The sequence below is a fragment of the Rattus norvegicus genome, chromosome 2 (assembly GCF_036323735.1).
Source record: "Rattus norvegicus strain BN/NHsdMcwi chromosome 2, GRCr8, whole genome shotgun sequence".
Taxonomy (NCBI): Eukaryota; Metazoa; Chordata; class Mammalia; order Rodentia; family Muridae; genus Rattus; species Rattus norvegicus.
Genome location: NC_086020.1, coordinates 225,894,043 through 225,906,619, shown reverse-complemented (window position 1 = coordinate 225,906,619; position 12,577 = coordinate 225,894,043).

The window sequence follows — 12,577 nt, the reverse complement described above, 5'->3', positions numbered from 1 at the left end:
GCACCAAACACCACTAATGGGTATTTCTAAAGGATCTAAGTTATTAAAATACTTGCACATTCACCATTATCAGCACTCTTCACAAAAGCCAAAACATTGAATTAATAAAGGTCAGCTTTGTCACCACAGGATAAACTGAAGAGGTCTATCAAGTGCAGAGTCAGTGACTGGGGCTGGTGCTGATAGCAACCATTGGGTTCCAGAACTTGTAGTGCTAATGGGGGCTGGTACAGATAGCAACCAAAAGGGGATGTTATTGATGCCATTGGCTAGAAAAAAAGAAAGAGGAGGAAATAGCACACACACACACACACACACACACACACACACACACACACACACACACACTCTGAGTGGATAAAGCAAGACAAAGGCCAGTAAGCAAGCACCAATCACTTTACATACATACACATACATACATTCATAGATACACACAAACGTATATAACAAATATAAGAAAAGACAAATTGGCTATCGACTTCAGAGGACATGGTAAGTGTGGTGGGCTGAATATGCTTGGGAAATGTCATTATTAGGAGGTGTGAACTTATTGGGGGATGTGTATATAATATTAGAGGAACTGTGTCACTGTGGAGATAAGGCTGTGAGGTCTCATATATATGCCCAAGTCCAGTCAGTGTGATACAGACCCTCCTCCTGGCTGCCTGCAGTAGACAGTGTTCTCCTGACTGCCTACCTATCAAAATGTAGAACTCTCTACTCCTCCAGTACTATGTCTGACTGCATGCTGCTATGCTTTCCACCATGATGATAATGGACTAAACCTTTGAAACTGTAAGCCAACCCTAATCAAATATTTTACTTTATTAGAGTTTTCTTGGTCATTTGTATCTTTTCACAGTGATAAAACCCCAACTAAGACAGTAGGAGCCCAAGGAAAGGTATCTAGGAGCGATTGGATGGATGAGATGTAGGGGGAGGTGTAGCATAATGTTATTGTTCACTGTGTAAAGAGTATCCTTGTATTATTCAAATGCTGATTTCTGTGCCACCATGTCTGGCTGCAATCTAGACACGGCATTGTAATGCTTATTCTAAGAATTTCCTGTCTCAAGGTTGAAAAAACATTGCTCCTCAACTATCTATGATTGGTCATCAAAAAGCTGATGAGCCAATGACTGGACAGAGGATACAGTAGAGCAAGACTTCCAATCTCTGCCAGGGTAGGGGTAGAGAAGAAGAGAGGATTTGCTACAAGGTGAGAGATCAGGAACCACCATGAGAATACTCATAGTGTAGAAGGAATCAGAACACTATTTAAATGAAGTATCTCAGGTTGGGAGGGGGTGGGGTTGTCTGGGAAGTGGCTAGATTAGTTTAGAGGATTAGAATAGGTCAATATCTGGTCAGTTATTGTGCCTTAAAGCTTGTTGAATAAATCTAATAGTTTCTGTCTCAATTATTTGGAAGCAAGCTGGGTTAGAGAAAAATATCTACAACTTTTAAATTTGCACTAGCAGGGAAGTGATGTAATTATATTGCAATTAAAATATTAAAGATTAAAATTAAGATATTCAAAAGATTTGAAGAATTTAACTTTACAAACCCTTAGTTAGAGAAGGTGTAAGGATTGATAGAATTGAAACCGACTCTGAACTTTGCAGAACAAATTTGTGCTAGTAGGCATATTATCTACGAAATCATGAAACGATATGCAAATAGTGGCAAGGTAGTAGCAATCTTTGTATCTGGAACACAGAAAGCAGAGGAGTGGAACTATTTTAATTTATGATGAGATTAAGTAGTGTTATGACCAAAACATAAAGGTAAAGGACAACTATTCATCTGTGTGCTAAATTATGCAAATTATGAACATAGTGGTTTACAGGACAACATTCTGTGCTGTCCTAAGTCCATTTAGATACAAGAGAATGATGGAGACAGGAAGCCTTTACTTAGAAACAAATCAACAACTGGCACAAATGTAGGAATGATAGGTTAGAAAAGTCAGCCTTTAGAGTCCCAATGTCATATTGCATTTAGGGAGTTGTTATCAGCTGATGCTCAAATCCACTGATGGAAACTGATGGAAAAATTTATGGACTGTTTCATGACTAACTCGTGACATGTACTTTTAAATGTTTTATTCAAAAATTAAAGTATTTTATTATAAAAGAACTTCTCGAGTAAAATCATTTTCCACATTTATCAAAGATCAAATCCCTGGGAGCTACATCATTTGAGAGCAGTGCTATCTAATTACTACCTTCCATTTTTGAAGATATATGATAAAATATGACAAATTATGCTCAATAAAAAACAAAATTGCTAGGTAATGATTATTGCTAAAATGACTAATAGAATATAACAGTAATATTCTTTTTATTGTACTTTCTGAAAATGGGTTATTAGTCCATTTTCTCTTATTCTCTTTTGTAACATGCAAACTTACTAGATGTTAAAATATGAACATCTATAACCAAGCAGACAGACCAGTAGATATTAAAAGAGAGATCAAATTTGCTTACTAAATATTGATGAAAACTTTAAGGACATCATATTTGATGTCCTTAAACCAAACATTTTCCTGTTCAGTCCATGTAATGTTACTTGTGTGTATTTTTTAGGGCTGACAGTTGGCACAGGACAACCAGTCAGTGTGCTCTTCCCTAGAGAGAACCACAATTCTTGCTCCTAGCTTTCCTCAGTTGTCTAGAGCTCTTTGTCTAGAAGCCCATGGACTTTTCTTCATCTACCTTGGAGTGTGTGTGTGTGTGTGTGTGTGTGTGTGTGTGTGTGTGTGTACACATACATATATAGTGTGTGTGTGTTTGTGTGTGTGCGTGCGCACAATAAAGGTTAGTGGAAAATGAAGCCATTTATTTGTAGAGAGCAGAGAAAGGTATATGGAAGGTTTAGAGGGAGTAAAGGGAGGGAGAGATGTCATTACAATATCAAAATAAATTTTTTCGCTCATGTTCTTCTCTCTCTCTCTCTCTCTCTCTCTCTCACACACACACACACACACACACACACACACACACACACACACATCCAAATTTTTAAAGAAAATTTTGGTGAGTGTGGGAAGGCTGCCTGGAGGTTGCTATGTGTCTCGAAGACAAGTGAAGGATCTAAATTCAGAACAAATTGGTTTGTAATTCTTCTGGACATAACGTTCTACCTGAAGGGAATGTCCTAAATGAAGGTGAAACATTCCATGCTTCAGGGAATTTTATTAAACTCAGAAAGTAAACACTGTAGAACGTCACTGAGGCTGACCAGACTCACCAGCTTCTTCCCTGCCTACAGCTTATACATAAGTAGTAAAGGCTGCTCAAATACATACTCAGGTCAGTGCGCTGCCTGGAAGAGGCTCAGGTTGCATGAGCTGCCTCAAAAGTAACTTTCCAGTCTGTCCAGCTGCCTGCAAGCCTCATGGTGTATTTCAGGTTTCCAGCCTTCACTAGCTGTCATTCACACTGGGGTGGGTTTTAGATAGTGCAGTGGTTTTGAGTCATTTCTGCTCCTGTAAGGAAATCATCATCCACAATTTTTGTAGTAACCCCAGCTAAACCCCTTGGTCCACAAAGTTGGTCTCTGGTGGTATTATCCTTAATTTGGTCTATAATTGGTTCCCTATCTGAGGTGAATAGATAAATGTTCATGTTTCTGTAGGAATAGTGCCATACAATGTGTGCTGTTAGACTGATGAAGACTGTGTGGAAAAAAATAGACTTTAGCAGGTAATCCTATTTTTTTTCACAATAGTTCATAGATTCAGTGCAAAGTCTGTAACAAAAGCTTTCTCATTATATCTACAGCCACCAAAGCTAGATAAGGTGGATGAAGCTAAGAAGTGCAGGCTGACAGGAACCTGATACAGATCTCTCCTGAGAGGCACAGCCAGAACATGTCAAATATAGAGGCAAATGCTAGCAGCAAACCACTGAACTGACAACGGGACCCCCGTTGAAGGAATCAGAGAAAGGACTGAAAGAGCTGAAGGGCTTGAGACACTATATGAACAACAATGCCAACCAACCAGAGCTTCCAGGGACAGTCCCATGGCTCCTACTGCATGTAGCAGTGAATAACCTTGTTGGGGCACCAGTGCAAAGTGAAGCCCTTAGTCCTTCCAAGGTTGGATCCCCAGTGTAGGGGATTGTTGGGGGGCGATAAGGGGGAGTGGATGAGGAGGGAAACACCCTTATAGAAGGGGAGGGGGAGGGGCTAGGGGGCTGATGGACAGGAAACCGGGAAAGGGAATAACATTTGAAATGTAAATAAGAAATACACAATTTAATAAAAATGGGGGGAAAGCTTTCTCAGTTATGCATATTTTAAATTGTTGGGAACCACTGAATATCCCATCTTGATTCTCTGTCATGGATTTTTAACTTCAATTTCTTAGTCTGCATGAGCAACACATGATTAGTTGACTCTTAAGATTCTGAGGCTTATGGAGAGCTACCTAAGCCATACATCATAGTACAGGGCCCTTACTTAGGACTCAGTTTAACTGTATTCTTGATTTGATATAGCTGGCCTTCTTGGGAGCAGTCACTCCTCTAACAGGACTATAGGGCTTTATCTCAAAGGGCAGCAAGGATATAAGTAGAAAATTCTCTTTGCTACACAGTAGCATGGTTGGCCTTGAATATAAACCCAGGAAGTCATGAACATTCTGTAAGAACTCCTGAATGGTGTGCTTCTCTTATACTAACATCTTTTATCCCAGGGATGATTAAGAGAATCACTGTGTAACTTCATGGAGATGACACTTGAAAACAAATGCCTGCTTTCTCTTGGATCTTTGCCTTATAAGTATTGCTATTTTTAATCTGCGCCTTTTTTCTTCCTTGTTTTATTGAATATTTTCTTTATTTGCATTTAAAATATCACCCCCTTTCCCTTTTCTTCTCTTGAAACTCTCTCTATCCCATCATGCCTCCCCCTGCTTCTATGAGGGTGCTCTCCCACTCACCCACCTACTCCCTTCTGCCTCCCTGTTCTGGCCTTCCACTACACTGGGGCATCAAGCCGTCAGAGGACCAAAGGCCTCTCCTCCCAGTGATGCCCGACAAGGCCAGCCTCTGCTACATATATAGCTGGAGCCATGGGTCCCTCCATGTGTACTCTTTGGTTTGTGGTTTAGCCACAGGGAGCTCTGGGGGCGGGGTATGGTTGGTTAATATTATTGATCTTCCTATGGGGCTGCAAACCCCTTCAGCTCATTTTTACTCTAACTCCTCCATTGGGGACCCCTTCAATCCAATGGTTGGCTATGAGCATTCACCTCTGTATTTGTCAGGCTCTGGCAGAGCCTCTCAGGAGACAGCTATATCAGGCTCCTGTCAGCAAGCACTTCTTGGCATCTGCAATAGTGTCTGTATATGGGATGGATTGTCAGGTGGGGCAGTCTCTGGATGGCCTTTCCTTCAGTCTCTGTTCCACACTTTGTCTCCATATTTCTTCCTGTGAGTATTTTGTTGCCCCCGCTAAGAAGGACTGAACCATTCACATGTTGATATAGCATCTTCTGGAGCTTCAGATGGCCCAAGCTTTTGGGCTAATATCCACTTATCAGTGAGCGCATACCATGTGTGTTATTTGTGACTGGATTACCTAACTCAGGATGATATGTTCTAGTTCTATGCATTTGCCTACAAATTTCATGAAGTCATTGTTTTTAATAGCTGAGTAGTATTCCATTGTGTAAACAAACCTCATTTTCTATATTCATTCCTCTGTTGAGGGACATCTGTGTTCTTTCCAGCTTCTGGCCATTATAAATAAGGCTGCTATGAACATATTAGAGCATGTATCCTTGTTTTATTTTGGAGCATCACTTGGGTATCTGCCCAAGAGATGTATAGCTAGGTCGACAGGTAGTACTATGTCCAGTTTTCTGAGGAACCGCCAGACTGATTTTACAGAGTGATTGTACCAGCTTGCAATCCCACCAACAATGGAGGAGTGTTCCTCTTTCTCCACATCCTTGCCAGCATTTGCTGTCACCTGAGTTTTTATCTTAGCCATTCTGACTGGTGTGAGGAGGAATCTCAGGGTTGTTTTGATTTGCGTTTCCCTGATGACTAAAGATGTTGAACATTTCTTTAGGTGCTTATGAGCCAATTGGTATTACTCAGTTGAGAATTCTTTGTTTAGCTCTGTACCCCATTTTTAATGTGGTTATTTGAGTCTCTGGTGTCTAACTTACTGAGTTCTTTGTATATATTGGATACTAGCCCTCTATTGGATGTAGAGTTGGTAAAGATCTTTCCCCAATCTGTTGGTTTCTGTTTTGTCCTATCGACAGTATCCTTTACCTTAAAGAAGTTTTTCAATTTTATGAGGTCCCATTTGTTGATTCTTGATCTTAGAGCAAAAGCTATTGGTGTTCTGTTCAGGAAATTTTCCCTCTGTTCATGTGTTCAAGGTTCTTCCCCACTCTCTCTTCTATTAGTGTATCTGTAGAGGTCCTTGATCCATGTGGAGTTGAACTTTGTACAAGGTGATAAGAAGGAATCGATTTCCATTCATCTACATGCTGACCTCCAGTTGAACCAGCACCATTTGTTGAAAATGCTATCTTTTCCTCACTGCATGGTTTTGGGTTCTTTGTCAAAGATCAAGTGACCATAGGTGTGTGGGTTCATTTCTGTGTCTTCAATTCTATTCCATTGACCTACCTGCCTTTTTTTGTACCAATACCATGCAGTTTTTCTCACTATTGCTCTCTAATACAACTTGAGGTCAGGGATGGTCATTTCCTCAGAATTTCTTTTATTTTTGAGAATAGCTTTTGCTGTCCTGGGTTTTTTGTTATTCCAAGTGAATTTGCAAATTGCTCTTTCAAACCCTATGAAGAATTGAGTTGGAATTTTGATGGGGATTGTATTGAAACTGTAAATTGATTTAAGTATGGCCATACTATATTAATATGTATTAATTAGTATTTTTAATATTTTAATATGTATGTAATTAGTATTTTTACTATATTAATCCTGCCAATCCATGAGCATGGGATATATTTCCATCTTCTGAGATCTTCATTTTTTTTCAGAGACTTGAAGTTCTTGTCAAATAGATCTTTCACTTGCTTGGTGAGCATTACATTAAGGTATGCTATATTATTTATGACTATTGTGAAGGGTGTCATGTCCCTAATTTCTATTTCAGCCTGTTTATCCTTTGAGTGGAGGGAAGCTACTGATTTGTTTGAGGTAATTTGATATCTAGCCAATTTGCTGAAGTTGTTTATCAACTGTAGGAGTTTTCTGGTGAAATTTGTGGGGTCACTTTACTATACTATCATATCATCTGCACATAGTAATATTTTGATTTCTTCCATTCCAATGTGTATCTTTCTGACCTTCTTTTGTTGTCTATTTTCTCTAGCTAGAATTTCAACTACTATACTGAATAGGTAGGGAGAGAGTGGGCAGCCTTGTCTAGTCCCTGATTTTGGTGGTATTGCTTCAAATTTCTTGCCTTTTAGTTTGATGTTGGCTACTGGTTTGCAGTATATTGCTTTTACTGTGTTTAGGTATTGGCCTTGAATTCCTGATATTTTCAAGACTTTTATTCTGAAGAGGTGTTGAATTTTGTCAAGTGCTTTTTTAGCATCTAACGAAATGATCATGTGGGTTTTTATTCTTGAGTTTGTTTACATAGTGGATTACATTGATGGATTTCCATATGTTGAACCACCCCTGCATCCCTGGAATAGCCTACTTGATCATGATGGATGATTGTTTTGATGTGTTCTTGTATTCAGTTTGTGATAATTTTATTGAATAATTTTCACCGATATTCGTAAATGAAATTGATCTGAAGTTCTCTTTCTTTGATGGGTATATGTGTGGCTTAGGTATGAGCTTGATTGTGGTGTTATAGAGTGAACTGGGTAGTATTCCTTCTTTTTCTGTTTTGTGGAATAGTTTGAAGAGTGTTGGTATTAGTTCTTTTTTGAAGGTCTCATAGAATTATGCACTAAACCCATCTGGGCTTATTTTGATTGGGAGACTTTTAATGAGTCCTTCTATTTCTTTTGGGGTTTTGTGACTATTTAGATGGTTTATCTGATCCTGGTTTAATTTTGGTATCTGGTATCTGTCTAAAAATTTCCATTTCATCCATATTTTTCAGATTTGTTCTGTAGAGGCTTTTATACTATGTGATAATTGTTTTTTTTTAATTTCCTCAGTTTCTCTTGTTATCTATCTTGATTTTCTCAAAGAACCAGCTAATGGTTTTATTGATTCTTTGTATAGTTCTCTTTGTTTCTACTTGGTTAATTTCAGCCATGAGTTTGATTATTTCCTGTGGTCCTGTTTTCTTGGGTATATTCGCTTCTATTTGTTCTAGAGCTTTCAGATGTGCTGCTAAACTACTAGTGTATGCTCTCTCCAGTTTCTTTTGGAGGCACTCAGAGCTATGAGTTTTCCTCTTAGTACTGCTTTCTTTTCATTGTGTCCTATAAGTTTGGGTATGTTGTGCCTTCATTTTCATTAAATTCTAAAATGTCATCAATTTCTTTCTTAATTTTTTTCCTTGACCAAGTTATCATTGAGTAGAGCATTGTTCAACTTCCATGTGTATTTGGGCTTTCTGTCATTTTTATTGTTATTGAAAACCAGCCTTATCCATGGTGATCTGATAGGATGCATGGGATTATTTTGATCTTATTGTATCTGTTTAGGCCTGTTTTGTGACTGATTATATTGTCGTTTTGGAGAAGGTACCATTAGGTGCTGAGAAGAAGTTACATTCTTTTGTGTTAGCATGAAATGTTCTATGGATACTTGTTAAATCCATTTGGTTCATAACTTCTGTTAGTTTCTCTGTGTCTCTGTTTTGTTTCTGTGCCCATGATCTGTCCTTTGCTGAGAGTGGGGTGTTGAAGTCTCCCACTATTATTCTGTGTAGTCCAACATGTGCTTTGAGCTGTAGTGTAATTTCTTTTATGAATGTGGTTGCATATGTGTTTGGAGTGTAGATGTTCAGAACGGATAGTTCATCTTTGTAGATTCTTTGATGATTATGAAGTGTCCTTCCTTATCTTTTTTGATAACTTTTAGTTGAAAGTTGATTTTATTCCATTTTAGAATGGCTACTCAAGCTTGTTTCTTGGGACCATTTGCTTGGAAAACTTTTTCCAACCTTTTACTCTGAGTAGTGTCTGTCTTTATCACTGAGGAGAGTTTCTTGTACGTACAAAATGTTGGGTCCTATTTATGTATCCAGTCAGTTAGTCTATGACTTTTTAATTGGGCAATTGAGTCCCCTGATGTTGAGACATTAAGAAATAGTGATTGTTGCTTCCTGTTTTTTGTTGTTAGAGATGGTATTATGTTTGTGTATCTCTTGTCTTTTGCTTTCGTTGCACGGAGATTACTTTCTTGCTTTTTCCAGGGTGTAATTTCCCTCCTTGTGTTGGAGTTTTTCATCAGTTATTCTTTGCAGTGCAGGATTTGTGTAAAGATATTGTGTACGTTTCATTTTGTCATGGAATATCTTGGTTTCTCCATCTATGTTAATTGAGAGTTTTGCTGTGTGTAGTAGCCTGGGCTGGGATTTGTGTTCTCTTGGGGTCTGTATGATATTTATTCAGGATCATCTAGCTTTTAGAGTCTCTGATGAAAGTCTGGTGTAATTCTGACAGGTCTGCCTTTATATGCTCTGTGACTTTTTTCCCTTACTGCTTTTTAAAAACATTCTTTCCTTGTTTTGTGCATTTGGTGTTTTGACTATTATGTGATAGAGGAATTTCTCTTCTGGTCCGATCTATTTGGAGTTCTTTAGGCTTCTTGTATGTTCATTGGCATCTGTTTCTTTAGGCTAGGGAAGTTTTTTCCTCTAATTTTGTTGAAGATATTTACTGGCCCTTTAAGTTGGGAGTCTTTGCTCTCTTTTATACCTATTATCCTTTGGTTTGGTCTTCTCATTGTGCCCTGGATTTCCTGGATGTTTTGGGTTAGGAGTGTTTTGTATTTTGTATTTTTTTTTACTGTTGTGTTGATGTTTTCTATTGTATCTACTGCACTTGAGATTTTCTCTTCTATCTCTTGTATTCTGTTAGTGATACTTGCTTCTATGAATCCTGATATCTTCCCTTGGTCCCTAGGTTTTCTATCTCCAGGGTTGTCTCCCTTTGTGCTTTTTTTATTGTTTCTATTTCCATTTTTAGATCCTGAATGGTTTTGTTCAATTCCTTCACCTGTTTGGTTGTGTTTTCCTGTAATTCTGTAAGGGATTTTTGTGTTTCCTTTTTAAGGGCTTCTACCTGTTTATCTGTGTTGTCCTGTATTTCTTTACGGGAGTTACTTATGTCCTTCTTAAAGTCTTCTATCATCATCATGAGGTGTGATTTTTAAATCCAAATACTGCTTTGCTGTTGTGTTGGGGTATTCAGGACTTGCTGTGGTAGGAGAACTGGGTTCTTATGATGTAAAGTAGCCTTGGTTTCTGTTGCTTAGGTCCTTGTGCTTGCCTCTAGCCATCGTGTTACCTCTGGGTTTTAATTGGTCTTGCTGTCTCTGGATCCTTCTTTCTGTGAGCCTGTGAGCCTGTGATCTTAGGTGTGTCAGTACTTCTGGAAGACCAGCTCTCTCTGGGCAGAATTTGGGTCTGGAGAGCTCTGCCACAGGGTTAATTCTGGGGCAGGCAGATAGAGACCAGAAGGAGCCTGTCCCCAATTGTTCCGCAGTTCCTGAGCCCTGTGGTACCTCTTTGGCCAGTTATTGGAGCAAAAATCTTTGTCTCACCTGTGGACTTAGTAGTGGCAGCATTCCTGGGAGACCAGCTCTCTCTGGGTGGTATTTGTCTCTGGAGAGCTGTGCCACTGGATTAACTCCCAGGGCATGCAGATGGAGACCAGAAGGAGCCTCTAATCTATGCCTTTTATTAAGGCAATAAAACTTCATTGTATCTTCAGTTTTTTAAACCTTGTGAGTTCTTCTAGTAATCACTGCCCCTTATGCCCCATATGCCCTTCCAGGATTTTGAGAATTGTATTATAAATCCTCAACAGGATAGTCAAAAATTTTTATTCATGTGTTCCTATAATTCCAAAGCATGTTGTATCTCATCTAGTACAGATAGTTCTGGCTGTATGATCTCTTTGGGTTGTGTATTGTCTTGCCTTAGTGTATACTTTATAATTGTTTGCTTAAAACTAGATGTGTTCCAGTAGGAAACAGGAAGCACATTGGTTGCTCACTGTTCTTCAGCATCACTAAATGTGTTCAAATAGCGAGCAGACAGCAGTTCAACCTTAGAAATACTAATGTAAGATACAAGGCATTGTACTTTTAGATTTTGCCATATAACTTTGTTTTCTTTGTATAGTTTAATCTTATTAATAATACATTTAGTCACCAGACAATACAATAAGATAGGTTCAGATAATAGTATTTTGGTTACTAAAAGTAATTTTAGAAAGTAAGTTAATTTTCGAACATTTCCCAGACTGTTATTTCTAGTAATTCATATCCAGAAAGTATATTTTGTAAAGTATGTCATTTGTTTTGAATAAAATAACCTGGCAAGATATTTGTTTTTTTTTAAATTAATCATTTCATTTGTTTACATCCTAAATGATATCCTCCTTCCCGGTTACCCCTCCACAAACCCCCATCCTACATCTGCCCTCTCCCCGCTCCTCTTTGCCTCTATGAGGGTGTCCCTCTCCTGCCTGACTGTTCCAACATCCCCCTATGCTGGGGCATCAAACCTCCACAGGACCAAGAGCCTTCCCTCCTATTGATGTCAAACAAGGCCGTCTTTTTCTACATATGTATTTGGAGTTATGGATCTTTCCCAATCATCTCTGTTGCTGGTCTAGTCCCTGGATCCACTGGGTGGTCTAGCCAGCAGACATTGTTCTTCCTATGGGGTTGCAATCCCCCTTTACTCCTCCAGTCCTTCCACCAGCTCCCCCACCAGGGTCCCTAGCCTCATATTTAAATATATTAAAAAAGTATTATTGTAAAGTATGAAGTATGAAAATAGGAAAATTAATTTAGAAACATTCTTTCAGTAAAGAACCTTTATAGTTTTTACCTCTTATTAACTTAAAATTTTGTGATCGTTTAGGATTTTATTTCTTTTAATAGAGGAAAATATTGTGCTAACTGTCATAGGATATGTTTATTGTATCAATGCATCCCCTTGCACTCATTTCACTGTTAGATTTGTCAGGACTCTTCATCATTTCTTCTCAAATACAGACTCTAACAAGTATAAGAACAGAGCACGGCTCTCCTAAATGGGAAGCAGAGAGCAAATGGGAATCATTATGCCTTTTTCTGATGTGTGTAGGAATAAAGAACATGCATGTATACACTGAACAAGTATATGAAATATTTATTTACTAACTGTGGGGTTTTTAATCTTTTTTATTTCTGAGACTTAATATAAGGACATTTATCTATCTTCCTCTCTAAACTTTTCAATATAGTATTATTGCTCTCTTTCAAATCCAGTATATTATACTGTTTTTACATTCATATATGCATACACATATATATTTCAAAATACCACCAACTCAATCTGCATAATATTACTTGTATTAATGTTTTCAGAGCCTACCATTTAGTTTGGATAATCA